The sequence below is a fragment of the Panthera onca genome, chromosome D2 (genome assembly GCF_046562875.1).
Source record: "Panthera onca isolate mPanOnc1 chromosome D2, mPanOnc1 haplotype 2, whole genome shotgun sequence".
NCBI classification, from domain to species: Eukaryota; Metazoa; Chordata; class Mammalia; order Carnivora; family Felidae; genus Panthera; species Panthera onca.
The window spans coordinates 9,199,635-9,211,370 of record NC_138349.1 but is presented as its reverse complement, the minus strand read 5'-3'; positions in this window follow the sequence as shown (position 1 = coordinate 9,211,370).

Here is an 11,736-nt window from a genome sequence, read left to right as displayed (position 1 = left end):
TCTTTGCCGAAAATGTTTTATGTTTATGGAAACGGGGTATTTCACACTCATTCAGTGTTTTGGTGAATTTATCCTTTGGAATAAGGGCTAATTTAGGGGCACCTGGGTGGCTCAGGCGGTTAAACGTCAGACTTGATTTAGACTCAGGTCATGATCTCAGGGTCATGAGATCCAGCCCCGCTTCCAAGAAGCCACACCAGGCGTGGAGCCCGCTTAAGATTCTCTCCCTCCCTCTCCTTCTGCGCCTCTCCCTACTCGTGCTCTCTGTAGAAAAAATAAAATAAGGGCTAATTTAGGTAACGCTACTCATTTTTTTTTTTAATTTTTTTTTTTTTAACGTTTATTTATTTTGAGACAGAGAGAGACAGAGCATGAATGGGGGAGGGTCACAGAGAGAGGGAGACACAGAATCTGAAACAGGCTCCAGGCTCTGAGCTGTCAGCACAGAGCCCGACGCAGGGCTCAAACTCACGGACCGCGAGATCATGACCTGAGCCGAAGTCGGACGCTTAACCGACCGAGCCACCCAGGCGCCCCATCGCTACTCATTTTTATATACTACAGAGGTAATACAGCATGTGGAACATGCTCTGACCGTAGTCACAGGAGAATTTGCATATCACTTTTTCTAGTCTTTTATGATTTGTGGGACATTCACAACATGTATAGCTATATGATCGTACTTCCTTTGACATTCGGGAGAAACACGTCTCACTAGGAAAGTGGTCCGCTGCTCACATTAGCATCACACTTTACAAAGTAGTAAAACACCTGTTCTCATCGAAACCTCTCCACCATTAACAGCCACCATCACCATCGCTCTTGTCAACCACGCGGCATCCACTGTCTCTTCACAAGTGCTCAGGGAACTGAACTGCTTTGCCAGCGATCCTGTACAGTCAGGGGGGAGGTGGGACTCGGGTCCAGGACTCCTTCCCTTCCCGTCTCCATCTCTCCTGTTCCTCGTGCCCCGGTGCAAACCGTGGGGTGGGATCTTCTTATTTAGAATTCATCCCCTTTGACATTTGGAACCCAAGGCTGTAGAAACGGGAAGCGACTCTTCCTCCACGGCCGCCTCGCTCACAGTAAGGGACATGCAGCATCTCCCGAGACGCCCCTTCCTTCCCTCACATCCCCCGGTCTTCATCCGTAAGGACGGTCCGTGCCCTGCACTGGACAGGGCAGACCCGGATGATTCATTGTCCTCTGCCCATGCTGACAGGGTCTCTCCGGATGGCCCCCGAATCCTGACACAGTTGCAAGATGGCTTAGAGGGAACACCGCGAGGGTAGACAAACCTGAATTCTTCCACCGTAGCCCCTTCCCTGCTGCGTAACTTTGGCTGAGCTATTCAGGATTTCACCTCACTCTCCCTTCTGCAAACGGGGATATCACAGCCTTCGTCTTATCCTGTGGGAGGTTTATAATCATCTGAACAGGGAGCACCGGCACAGGCCCGGCACACAGAAGTGTCTAAGACGGGCAATGTCCGTCTCCCCTCCCTCGCTCTTGCCCCGCTGCCGTCCTCTCTTTCTCGACACATCAGGGATACTGTATGTGATTCTTCATTAATAGCCCTTGAATTCTGGGAAATACGGAAGCGCCCCTTCTTTTTTATTGCCTTCAGGGCCAGACAGAAGTGAATGCCAACTTCCCTGGCGAAGGGCCACGAGTCTCAAAGTGTGGCACCTTGACCGCACCAGCAGCACCTGGGAAGTCGTTACCCGTGCACGTTCTCGGGCCCCGGCCACCCCCGTCCGGGTCAGAATCTGGGCCCAGGGTCCCACAGCCGCGCTTTTGCAAAACCCTCCCGCGCTTCTGAGACTCTCCGGTTTAGAACCACGGGCAGAGGGGGAGCGTAGGGGCGCTGGGGCAAGGGTGCCGGGATCCGGTCCCTCTGCTGCCTGTATCGGTCCGTGACCCTGGGCACGTGAAGTGACTTCTCTGGGATTTCTTACCCGCCGAGTGGGGATTAGATTGCATCCACCCCAGAGGGCTGTTGAGAGGACTGATTAACTGGGGAAGTTCTCACGAAGCCCTGAGAGAGTCTGGTAGGGCAGCGCCCCGTCCTCAGCTTGGCCTCGCACTGCCATAACCTGGGCACTTATAGAAAATGCTTGTGGTGTATATTTATTTCAAAATAAAATATTGGGGGTGTTGCATAGGAGGCTCAGTTGGCTGAGCATCTGACTCTTGATTTCAGCTCAGGTCATGGTCTCATGGTTCATGAGATTGAGCCCCTCCTTGGGCTCTGTGCTGAGAGCACAGAGATGCTTGGGATTCTCTCTCTGCCCTCCCCCGCTCATTTGTACTCTTCTCTCTCTCTCTCTCTCTCTCTCTCTCTCTCTTTCTCTCAAACATTTAAAAAGGTGAAAATAAAAAATTTAAAATAAAAACAGCACTGGTACCTGGTTCCCTCCCCACCACCCCCAGAATATTGAGCTAACTGCACAGTGTTCAGCCTGTGCATCTGGGATTTGGGAAACTCCCCTGCTGAGCGATGCACAGCAAAGTCTGGAACTGCAAGTTTCGTGTTTCAGGGCCTAGAATCTGGAACTAGACTAGCCGGGTACTAATGCTGATCATTCCACTTACTATGTGACCTGAGACAAGTTCTCAGCCTCCATGTGAGCCAGTCGGGGAGCACAGTCCGGTCAGGGGCTGTCAGCCATTCCCATCGTCAGCTGGGTTGTGGGTTTTCCTACCACAACTTCTGGGCGCAGCTGACATCTTTCCACAGAGATTTGTCAGTATGGCCAGAGTCTTCAGCCATCCTTTTTAGGAGACCAAAGTCTCTACCTGAAGCAGGAAAGGTGAGTCTGATGCTTTCATGTTCTGGTCTTTCAAGTGTCCAGGTACAGTCCTCGTGGCATTGAGTTGCAGGACCAGGGCTTTATGGGTCTTCACCTCCTGCCTCGGATCCCCATACGGCCGTGTAGCTTAATACTTCCTGTTTTGTAGGTGTTATTTTAAAGATATGATTGACAAATAAAAATTGTGTGTATTTAAGGTTGTACAACATGATGTTTTGATATATCTATATATTGTGAAATGATTACCCAACTCAAGCAAATTAACATATCACCTCAAATAGTTCCCATTAAACACTTGATATCTATGTATTTAGCACATTTCAAGTAAACAGTATAGACATCTGTAGCCATCATGCTCTACATTAGGAATCTAGAACTTACTTATCTTGTAGTTAGTACTCTTTAAGTACTTATCTTGAAAATTAGTACCCTTTAACCAACATCTCTTATTTCCCCCACACCTACTCCCTGGTAACCACCATTCTACTCTGTTACAGTAAGTTCAAGTTTTTTTGAGATTCCACATATAAGTGAGATCATGCATTTGTAATTCTGTGTCTGGCTTATTTCAGTTAGCATAACATCACCCAGGTTTATCCATGTTACTGCAAATGGCAGGGTTTCTTTTTTTTTTTTTTTTTTTTTAATTTTAATTCCATATAGTTAACATACAGCATTACATTAGTTTCAGATGTACCAATGTAGTATTTAGCAACTCTGCATACTACTCTGTGCTCCTTAAAGGATTTCCTTTTTTAAGGCTGAATAATAAACTCAATATGGATTAAGGACCTAAATGTGAGATCTGAAACCATAATAATCCTAGAAGAGAGCATAGGCAGTAACTTCTCTGACATCTGCCATAGAAACATTTTTGTAGGTATGTTTCCTAAGGAAAAGGAAACAAGGGCAAAAATAAACTATTAAGACTACATCAAAATGAAATGCTTTTGTACAGCAAAGGAAACAACCAACAAAACTATGGAACCTATGGGATGAGAGAAGATATTTGCAAATGACATACTGATAAGGGGTTAGTATCCAAAATATATGAAGAACTTATGAAGAGGCATAGTCAGGTTGCTTAGTAGGTTAAGCATCCGACTCTTGATCTTAGCTCAGGTCTTGATCTCAGGGTCAAGAGCCTTGTGTTGGGCTCTGCACTAGGCATGAAGCCTACCTAAAAAATAAAAAAGATCTTATTCAACTCAACACCAAAAAAACCCCCAAACAATCCAATTTTAAAATGGCCAGAAGATATGAACATACATTTCTCCAAAGAAGACATATAGATGGACAACAGACTCATGAAAAGATGCTCAACATCACCCATCATCAGGGAAATGCAAATCAAACCCACAATGAGGTATCACCTCACTCCTGTCAGAATGGCTAAAATCAAAATGACCAGAAATAACAAGTGTTGGTGAGGATGTGGAGAAAAAGGAACCCTCGTGCACTGTCGGTGGGATTGTAAATCAGTGCAGCCACTATAGAAAACCGTATGGAGGTTCCTCAAAGAATTAAAAATGGAACTACCAAAGGATCCAAAAATTCCACTTCTGGGAATATATCTGAAGGAAACAAAAATACTATGTTGAAGAGAATCTGCCCTCCCATGTTCATAACAGCACTGTTTACAATAGCCAAGACACGGAAACAACATATGCGTTCATCGATGGATGAATAGATGTACACGCGTGTGCGTGCGCGCGCACACACACACACACACACACAATTCAGCCTTAAAAAGGAAATCCTGCCGTATGTGACAACATGAATGAACCTTGAGGCCATTATATTAAGTGAACGAAGTCAAACAGAAAGACAAATACTCTATAATCACACTTATATGTGAAATCTAAAAGAAGGGAAGAGAAGGGGGAAAGGAAGGGGGAAGGGAAGGGAAGGGAGAAGGAAAGGGGAAAGGAAAGGAGGGAGGAAGAAAGGAAAGAAAAAAAAAAAGAGAAAGAAAGAAAGTAAAGAAAGAAAGGGAGGGAGGAAGGAAGGAAGGAAAGAAAGAAGGAAGGACTGAACTTCAAGAAAAAGACATTGGATTCATGGGTACCAGTGGTGGGAGTGAGGGGAGGGGGAATTGGAGGAAGGTGGTCCAAAGGTACAAACTCACAGTTATAAATAGGTGTTAGGGATGTAATGTACAACACCATGACTCCGGTTAACACTGTCATATACCATATGCCGTATGGTATATATGAAAGTTACTAAGAAGGTAAATTTAAGAGTTCTTATCACAAGGGAAAAAACCCTTTTTTTTTTTTTTGCATCTATATGAGATGATGGATGTTAACTAAACTTACCGTAATCATTTCACCATATATGTAAGTCAAATCCTTACGCCGTCCATCCTAAACTTGTACACAGTATTGTATTTCAGTTACAGCAACGAAACTAGAAAGAACCCAACTCTTAGTTTCACTGATCTTTTCTGGTCTCCATTTTGTTATTTCTGCTCTGATTTTGCTACATCCTTCCTTCTGCTCTCTTTGGGTTTAGCTTGTTTTTCTTTTTTTTTTTAATGTTTTCATTTTATTTTTGAGAGAGAGAGAGAGAGAGACAGAGGTGGGGAGGGGAGGGGCAGAGAGAGAGGGAGACACAGAATCCGAAGCAGCCTCCAGGCTCTGAGCCATCAGCACAGAGCCTGACAAGGGGCTTGAACTCATGAACTGCGAGACCACGACCTGAGCTGAAGTCGGACGCTCAACCGACTGAGCCACCCAGGCACCCCTCTCTTTCTCGTTTCTTAAGATGTAAAGGTAAGCTCTTTATCTGAGAGCTTTCTTCTTTCATAATGAAGCCATTTATCACTGTAAACCTCCCTAGTAGGACTGCCTTTTGTTGCATCCCATAAATTTTGATATATTTTGTTTCCGTTTTTATTTATGTCAAGGTATTTTTTTACTTGCCATTTGGATTTTTTCTTTGACCAATGGCTTGTTCAGGATTGTGTTTTTTAATTTCCATAGTTCTGTGAATTTTTCAGTTTTTCTTTATTATAGATTTCTAATTTTGTGCCATTGTGGCTAGAAATTCCATGTGTCTTGAATCTTTTTAAATTTGTTAAGACTTGTTCTGTGACCGAGCATATGAGGTGTCCTGAAGAATCTTCGATGTGTGGTTGAGAACAATGTGTATCTGCTTCTCTTGGATGGAATGTTCTGTATGTGTTGGTAAGGTCCATTTGGTCTAAAGCGTAGTTCAGTTCTAATGTTTCCTTAGTAATTTTCTGTCTGGATGATTTATCCATTGTTGAAAGTGAGGTATTAAATTCTCCTACTACTCTTGTATGGTAGTCCGTTTCTCCAGATCTGTTAGTATTTGCTTTATATGTTTGGTGCTTTGATGTTGGGTGCATATATATTCACAATTATTATATCCTCTTGAAGAATTGACTCATTTTTTCATTGTGATGACCTTCTTGTCTCTGTTACAGTTTTTGACTTAAAATCTATTTTGTCTGATATAATTAAAGTTACCCCTACTCTCTTCTTGAATGTTCTTGTCTAGCTGTGGTATCAGGGTCATGCTGACCTCCTAAAATGAGTTTGGAAGTGTTCTTTCCTCTTCTGTTTTTTGGAAGTGTTTGGGAAGTACTGATATAAATTCTTTAAAGATAAGTTTTTAGAAGTAAAACACTTGGTAGAATCATGCTTTTTATATTTTTATATATATTGTCACATCATCTGGAATAAACTGGTACCAATTTAGTACCCCCTGAAATATATATGAGTACTATTTTTCCATGTTGAGAGCAACAGAAGGTTTTAAAACTAAAAATCTCTGGCAGGTGCCTCTAAATATATCCCTGTGTTGATTGAAAAACTGGTTCAAGCTTCTTACCTTCAGACTTGGTCCAGTTGAACTCTGCCAAACACGGCACGATGAAAAGGGCCAAGGGGACAAGCCTGCTCACAGCCTCCATCTTGGTCAGGGGAAAAACAGCCCAGAGGGCTAGCAGGCTTTTATACTTCTCGGTGTTTCATAACCGGCTGGCTTCATGAGCCCTCTGGCCACCTTCAGGGAAATGTGTCAGTGTGACCAGCCAAGGACTAAATTTATGTGGGAATGGAGCAGCTGTGTGACTGGTGTATTATCAGCAATCCCCAGCTTGAGTGTTCCCTCTCCGGCTCATTCCTGGAAAGCTTACAGAAAGTTCCCAGCTAAAAACTTCCTCGCAGGGGATCTCCAGCCCCCGGCACGCAGCAGGCACTGAGTAATTCATCATGGCACCGAGTTAGAGTTGAGCCTTCGCCCTGTTATTTGTTCAGATCACGAAGCAGGTAGCACTGCTGATACCGTAAGCCTTCACTGCTCCTCTCTAAAAATGAATGCCTTTGGATTCTAAAGGATCAGCCAGGCGAGGCAGGTATTGTGGCACCCGGGCATACTCTGGTTCCAGCTGTGTTGCCAGATGCCTGGCAGGGTGCTGACAGCAAGGAGAGCGATGACACAGGATGAGGAGGAAAAAGAAAGTGTGGGTCCAGGTTCAATTGCCAGGAATTTTAAACCATTATGTCCACAGGGCCGGAAGTAGGGGAATTAAAGTCCCTTAAGTACTATTTTGCAGACGATAGGAATCCTGGTGTCCTTGAACAAGTGTATGAACAAGAACAAGTGTATGAGAGTGTAGAGTTGCCCTCCTTTCTTTCCTTCCTCCCTCCCTTCCCTTCCCCTTCCTTCCTTCCTTCCTTCCTTCTCCTTCCCTCCCTCCCTTCCTTCCTTCTTTCTCCTTCCCTCCCTCCCCTCCTTCCCTCCTTCTTTCCCTCCCTCCCTCCCCCTTCCTTCTCCCTCCCTTCCTTCCTTTTTTCCTTGCTTCTTTCCTTCCTTCCTTCCTTCCTTCCTTCCTTCCTTCCTTCCTTCTTCCTCCCTCCCTTCCTTCTTCCTTCCTCCCTCCCTCCCTTCCTTCTTCATTCCTCCCTTCCTCCCTCCTTTCCTTCTTTCCTTCCTTCCTTCCTTCCTTCCTTCTCCCTCCATCTCTCCCTTCTTCCTTCCTTCCTTCCTTCCTTCCTTCCTTCTCCCTCCCTCCTTCCCTACCTCCTTCCCTTCCTTCCTTTCTTTTTTTCTCTCAACAGATATCCATTAGCTAATAGTTTAGGTTTTGAGAATACCGAATTGAACATGAGAGACACAGCCCTACCTTCATGGAACTCATATTCTAAGTGGGGGAGACAAAAACAAATGAAAAATTCAAATAGTGAGAGGTGCTCTGAGTATAATAAAGCAGGACGAGGGGTTAGAGAGTGACTGCCTCAGTGGGGGTGGGGCGGGGCAATATTAGAGTGGCCAGGGAGTGCATGTTGAAGATGAAATCTGAGCAAACACAGAGATGAGGGGGAGGCTGTCATGTGTGATCTGGGCTGGAGGGGTACAAGAAGGCAACAGAAAGGGCAAGTGCAGAGGCCCCGAGGAAGCAGCAAGTAGCTTACTTAACACGTCCACAAAATAAGGGCGGTCCGGCCAGTGTGGTGGGTGTCACTGAAGGGAAGGCGATGGCAGGGAAGGTAAGGAGAGGCAGATAATGAGGAAAAGGTGAAGGAGCTGTAGGTCAGATAAGGAGTTTGGATTTTATTCTCAGTTCAGTTGGAACTGGCCGAGCAGGAGAAAGATGTGACTAATTTTTACAGAATTTTCTGTGGAGGTAGGCAGAGACCGGATATTCTAGGTGGAAACCCTTTCTGGTTGCCCTCAACCCTCTGTGATATCCTGACTGTCCTGCAGCCCAGAACCCATCACTGGGCTCTAGGATGCTGGGGTTCTTGGGGAGGACACAAGCCTATACTGTGACTCAGGGGGAGCCATTCCTAGCGAGGTCCCTGGACTAAGCATTTGGCCTCACACCGGTGCCATAGTGGCAAGACCAGCACCTGTGACATGGGGAAGTGGTGCTCCCAAGGAGCTTGGACACTCAACCAGGTCCTGTCAGCTCAGAGACTTCTGGGGCCGGCCACATACCAGGTGGGGAGTGGTGTCCTGGTGTGGGAGCGAGCAGGGGGCATGCCTATGTGGTGAGGACCCATCTGGTCACTAAGGGCTGCTTACCCTCCCCTGTGTCCACAGATCCTCACTCCTACCCCCACCCCTGGCCTTTCTTACCGCACCTCTCCCTCTCTCTTACGGATGTGATCTCCTAGCTCCCTGAACTGCCATCACTACGTGTGAGAGCCTTAGGGTCCCTCCTCCGGGAGGAGAGGGACACTGGCAGAGGGAAAACACACGAATTCCTTCCCCAGAAGAGGAGGCAAATATTTGAGTGATGTTGATTATTTTCCTGATATCCCGTAACTGAAATACTGTAATATAAAATTAAATACCACTTATGGAGCACCTGGGTGGCTCAGGCGGTTGAGAGCCCAACTCTTGATCTCAGCTCAGGTCATGATCCAGGGTCATGGGATCAAGCCCCGCGTCAGGCTCTGCCCTGAGCATGGAGCCTGCTTCAGATTCTCTCTGCCCCTCTCCCCTGCTTGCGCTCTCTCGCTCAAAAATAAACAGTAATTAAGAAATAATAATAAAGTAGATTTTTAAAAAAGAGTTTAACTACTACTTAAATACTGACTTGAAGACAATACATGTTATATGAAATGGGAATGAGAGAGGAAAGAAAACAAGGACATTTGCTCGATATGTGTATATTATGTATATGTATACATACGTCCATAAGTGTATGTGTATACACACCAGTGTATTCATAACAAGTAAGGAGGAAATAATCATAATTACAGTCCTTGTTTCTATAATTGGTCCCATGGTAGTAGCAGGTAGTCATAACTGCTTGTTCTGTATTCCCTCTGCTTTCATCAAGAACCTCAGCTGGTTGTGATTCTTTACCCCGCAGCATGCCACAAACTTTCATTCCCGAAGGATCTAGGCCATGAGTCATCCTGGCTGGATTGGGTTGATGTAGTTTGCCATCGGCCTTAATCACGGAGCCTGGTCTTATGAAGAGGGGCCCTGAAGGATCTCCCTCTTTTCACACATAGTCCTCACCTCCACTGTGGAGTCTGGTTTCTCCTTGGAAGTCTGGATCAGTCACCCCAGCCAGCCCCCCGTTGACTCCCTTCTTGGCCTGTTGACTCCAAGACATGAGGAGCCCGTGGTGGCAGTCCTGAGTTCCAGGTCAGGGGAATCACTGTCATGTGTCCCAGTAGAAGCGCTCCTTCCTTGGAGCTAAGGCCTCCAGTTAGGCCAGCAGAGCAAAAAAGTTGTGGGAGCAGGAGACAAAATTTATTTTGCTAGGGGTAAGTAACAGCGCTAGAGGGAATGGTGAGTGGCGCCACTCCCATTTCCGGCCCTTGATTCCTGAACTGGGAATCCTGACTCTACGAGAAATAGTACCACAGACTGGATGCCCAGATTCAGAGCATCCACAGCCTTCTGGAGAACCTTGCCCCAGACCTGCAAGGTACGGCCACCTGGCTGGTGCTGTAATTGAGACTTCAAAAGGCCACTCCACCAGCCCGTGAAGCCAGCTGCTTCAGCGAGGCGGCGAAAATGCGCCACGGAAGCCGCAGATGTGGCCTGCGTGAGCGCTGTCCCTGGGAAGGAGCCAGGCCGCGGGCCTGCTTCTTTTGGAACTGAACGCCTCGTGTCCTGGGCCCCACAATGCCCAACGTGACTTGATTGTGCCATTTGATAAATCCTGGAGGGTGTGGTGCTCTGTGGGCTTTCTCTTTTCAGAGGTGTTTCTGAGCACCTGAGAGCGGGAACTGTGTCTTATGTCCGGTATAAGTGCCTAACAGAAAGGCTGGAATCTATTAGGTGTCATGGACAATGAGCCCTAGATGAATTTTGTCAATCTGGTCATAGCTTCGCTCGCCCAAACCTCTGAATTCAAACACAGCAGTAAACTCAAGACACAAGAACAAACCCTGTGTTAAATTCTTTCGATCTATTAAGAATATTTTGGGGCACCTGGGTGGCTCAGTGGGTCAGGTGACGGACTTCTGCAAGTCATGATCTTGCAGTTTGTGGGTTCGAGCCCCGCGTTGGGCTGTGTGCTGACAGCTCGGAGCCTGGAGCCTGCTTCAGATTCTGTGTCTCCCTCTCTCTCTGCCCCTCCCTGCTCATGCTGTCACAAAAACAAAGAATATTTTAACATGGCTCTTTCAATCACCCACATTCAGGTACTGACCTCACTACCATCGGTGTGTTTGGAAGTATCTTTCTGAGTTCCAGTGGAGATACAGTGGCTCAAACCACTTTGTAACTGAAGCGGAAACTACACTCGGGGAGCAGAAGTGACTTCCGTTCTCCACTGCAAGTCAGGGCAGATCAGAACCCAGGGCCTGGCTCTGTGACCTCGCTCACCTTCACCCAGACCCAAGTCCAGTTGTCTCCACCACCTAACCTCTGTGAGCCCTCAGAAAGGTTCTCGTTTCCCGTTCCGGTCCCTCTGGTTCTGTGAGCTAGAATGCTCTGGCTCTGTGCCGGAAAGCCTGCAAAGAAATTCAGTTGCAGGCAGTTTAGGGAGAGGCTGGGTTTTTTTGTTTTTCATTTTATGTCCTACAAGTACCTTCCCAGCAATCCACGTTTAATGATACCTGGGAGTGTTGGCAGTGATGAAGTTTGGAGATGTAACAGAGGAACGGGGAGCGGCTTGGGTTCAGAATTAGCGAGCTGAACTTTCGTGCAGGCTACAGGGGCCTGTTTTCTCTGTAGCAAATTCTTTGTAAGTCATACCCACAAGGACTTTCACCCACATCACTTCTTTTGCCGAGTGTGCCCATCCTGTGACTAACCCCTGATGCCTGCAAGGTGGCAGAAAGTGGCCTGGAGCCCAGACTACCGGGAGTAAGCCTGTGAGCCCGCCTTGGCCCAGGTTCTATCCCTGTGCCTCATCCGTGGCTCCTGCTCTGCCCCCAGGCGTCTCACCCATCTTTACCTTCAGGGTCCTGCATTGCCGAGG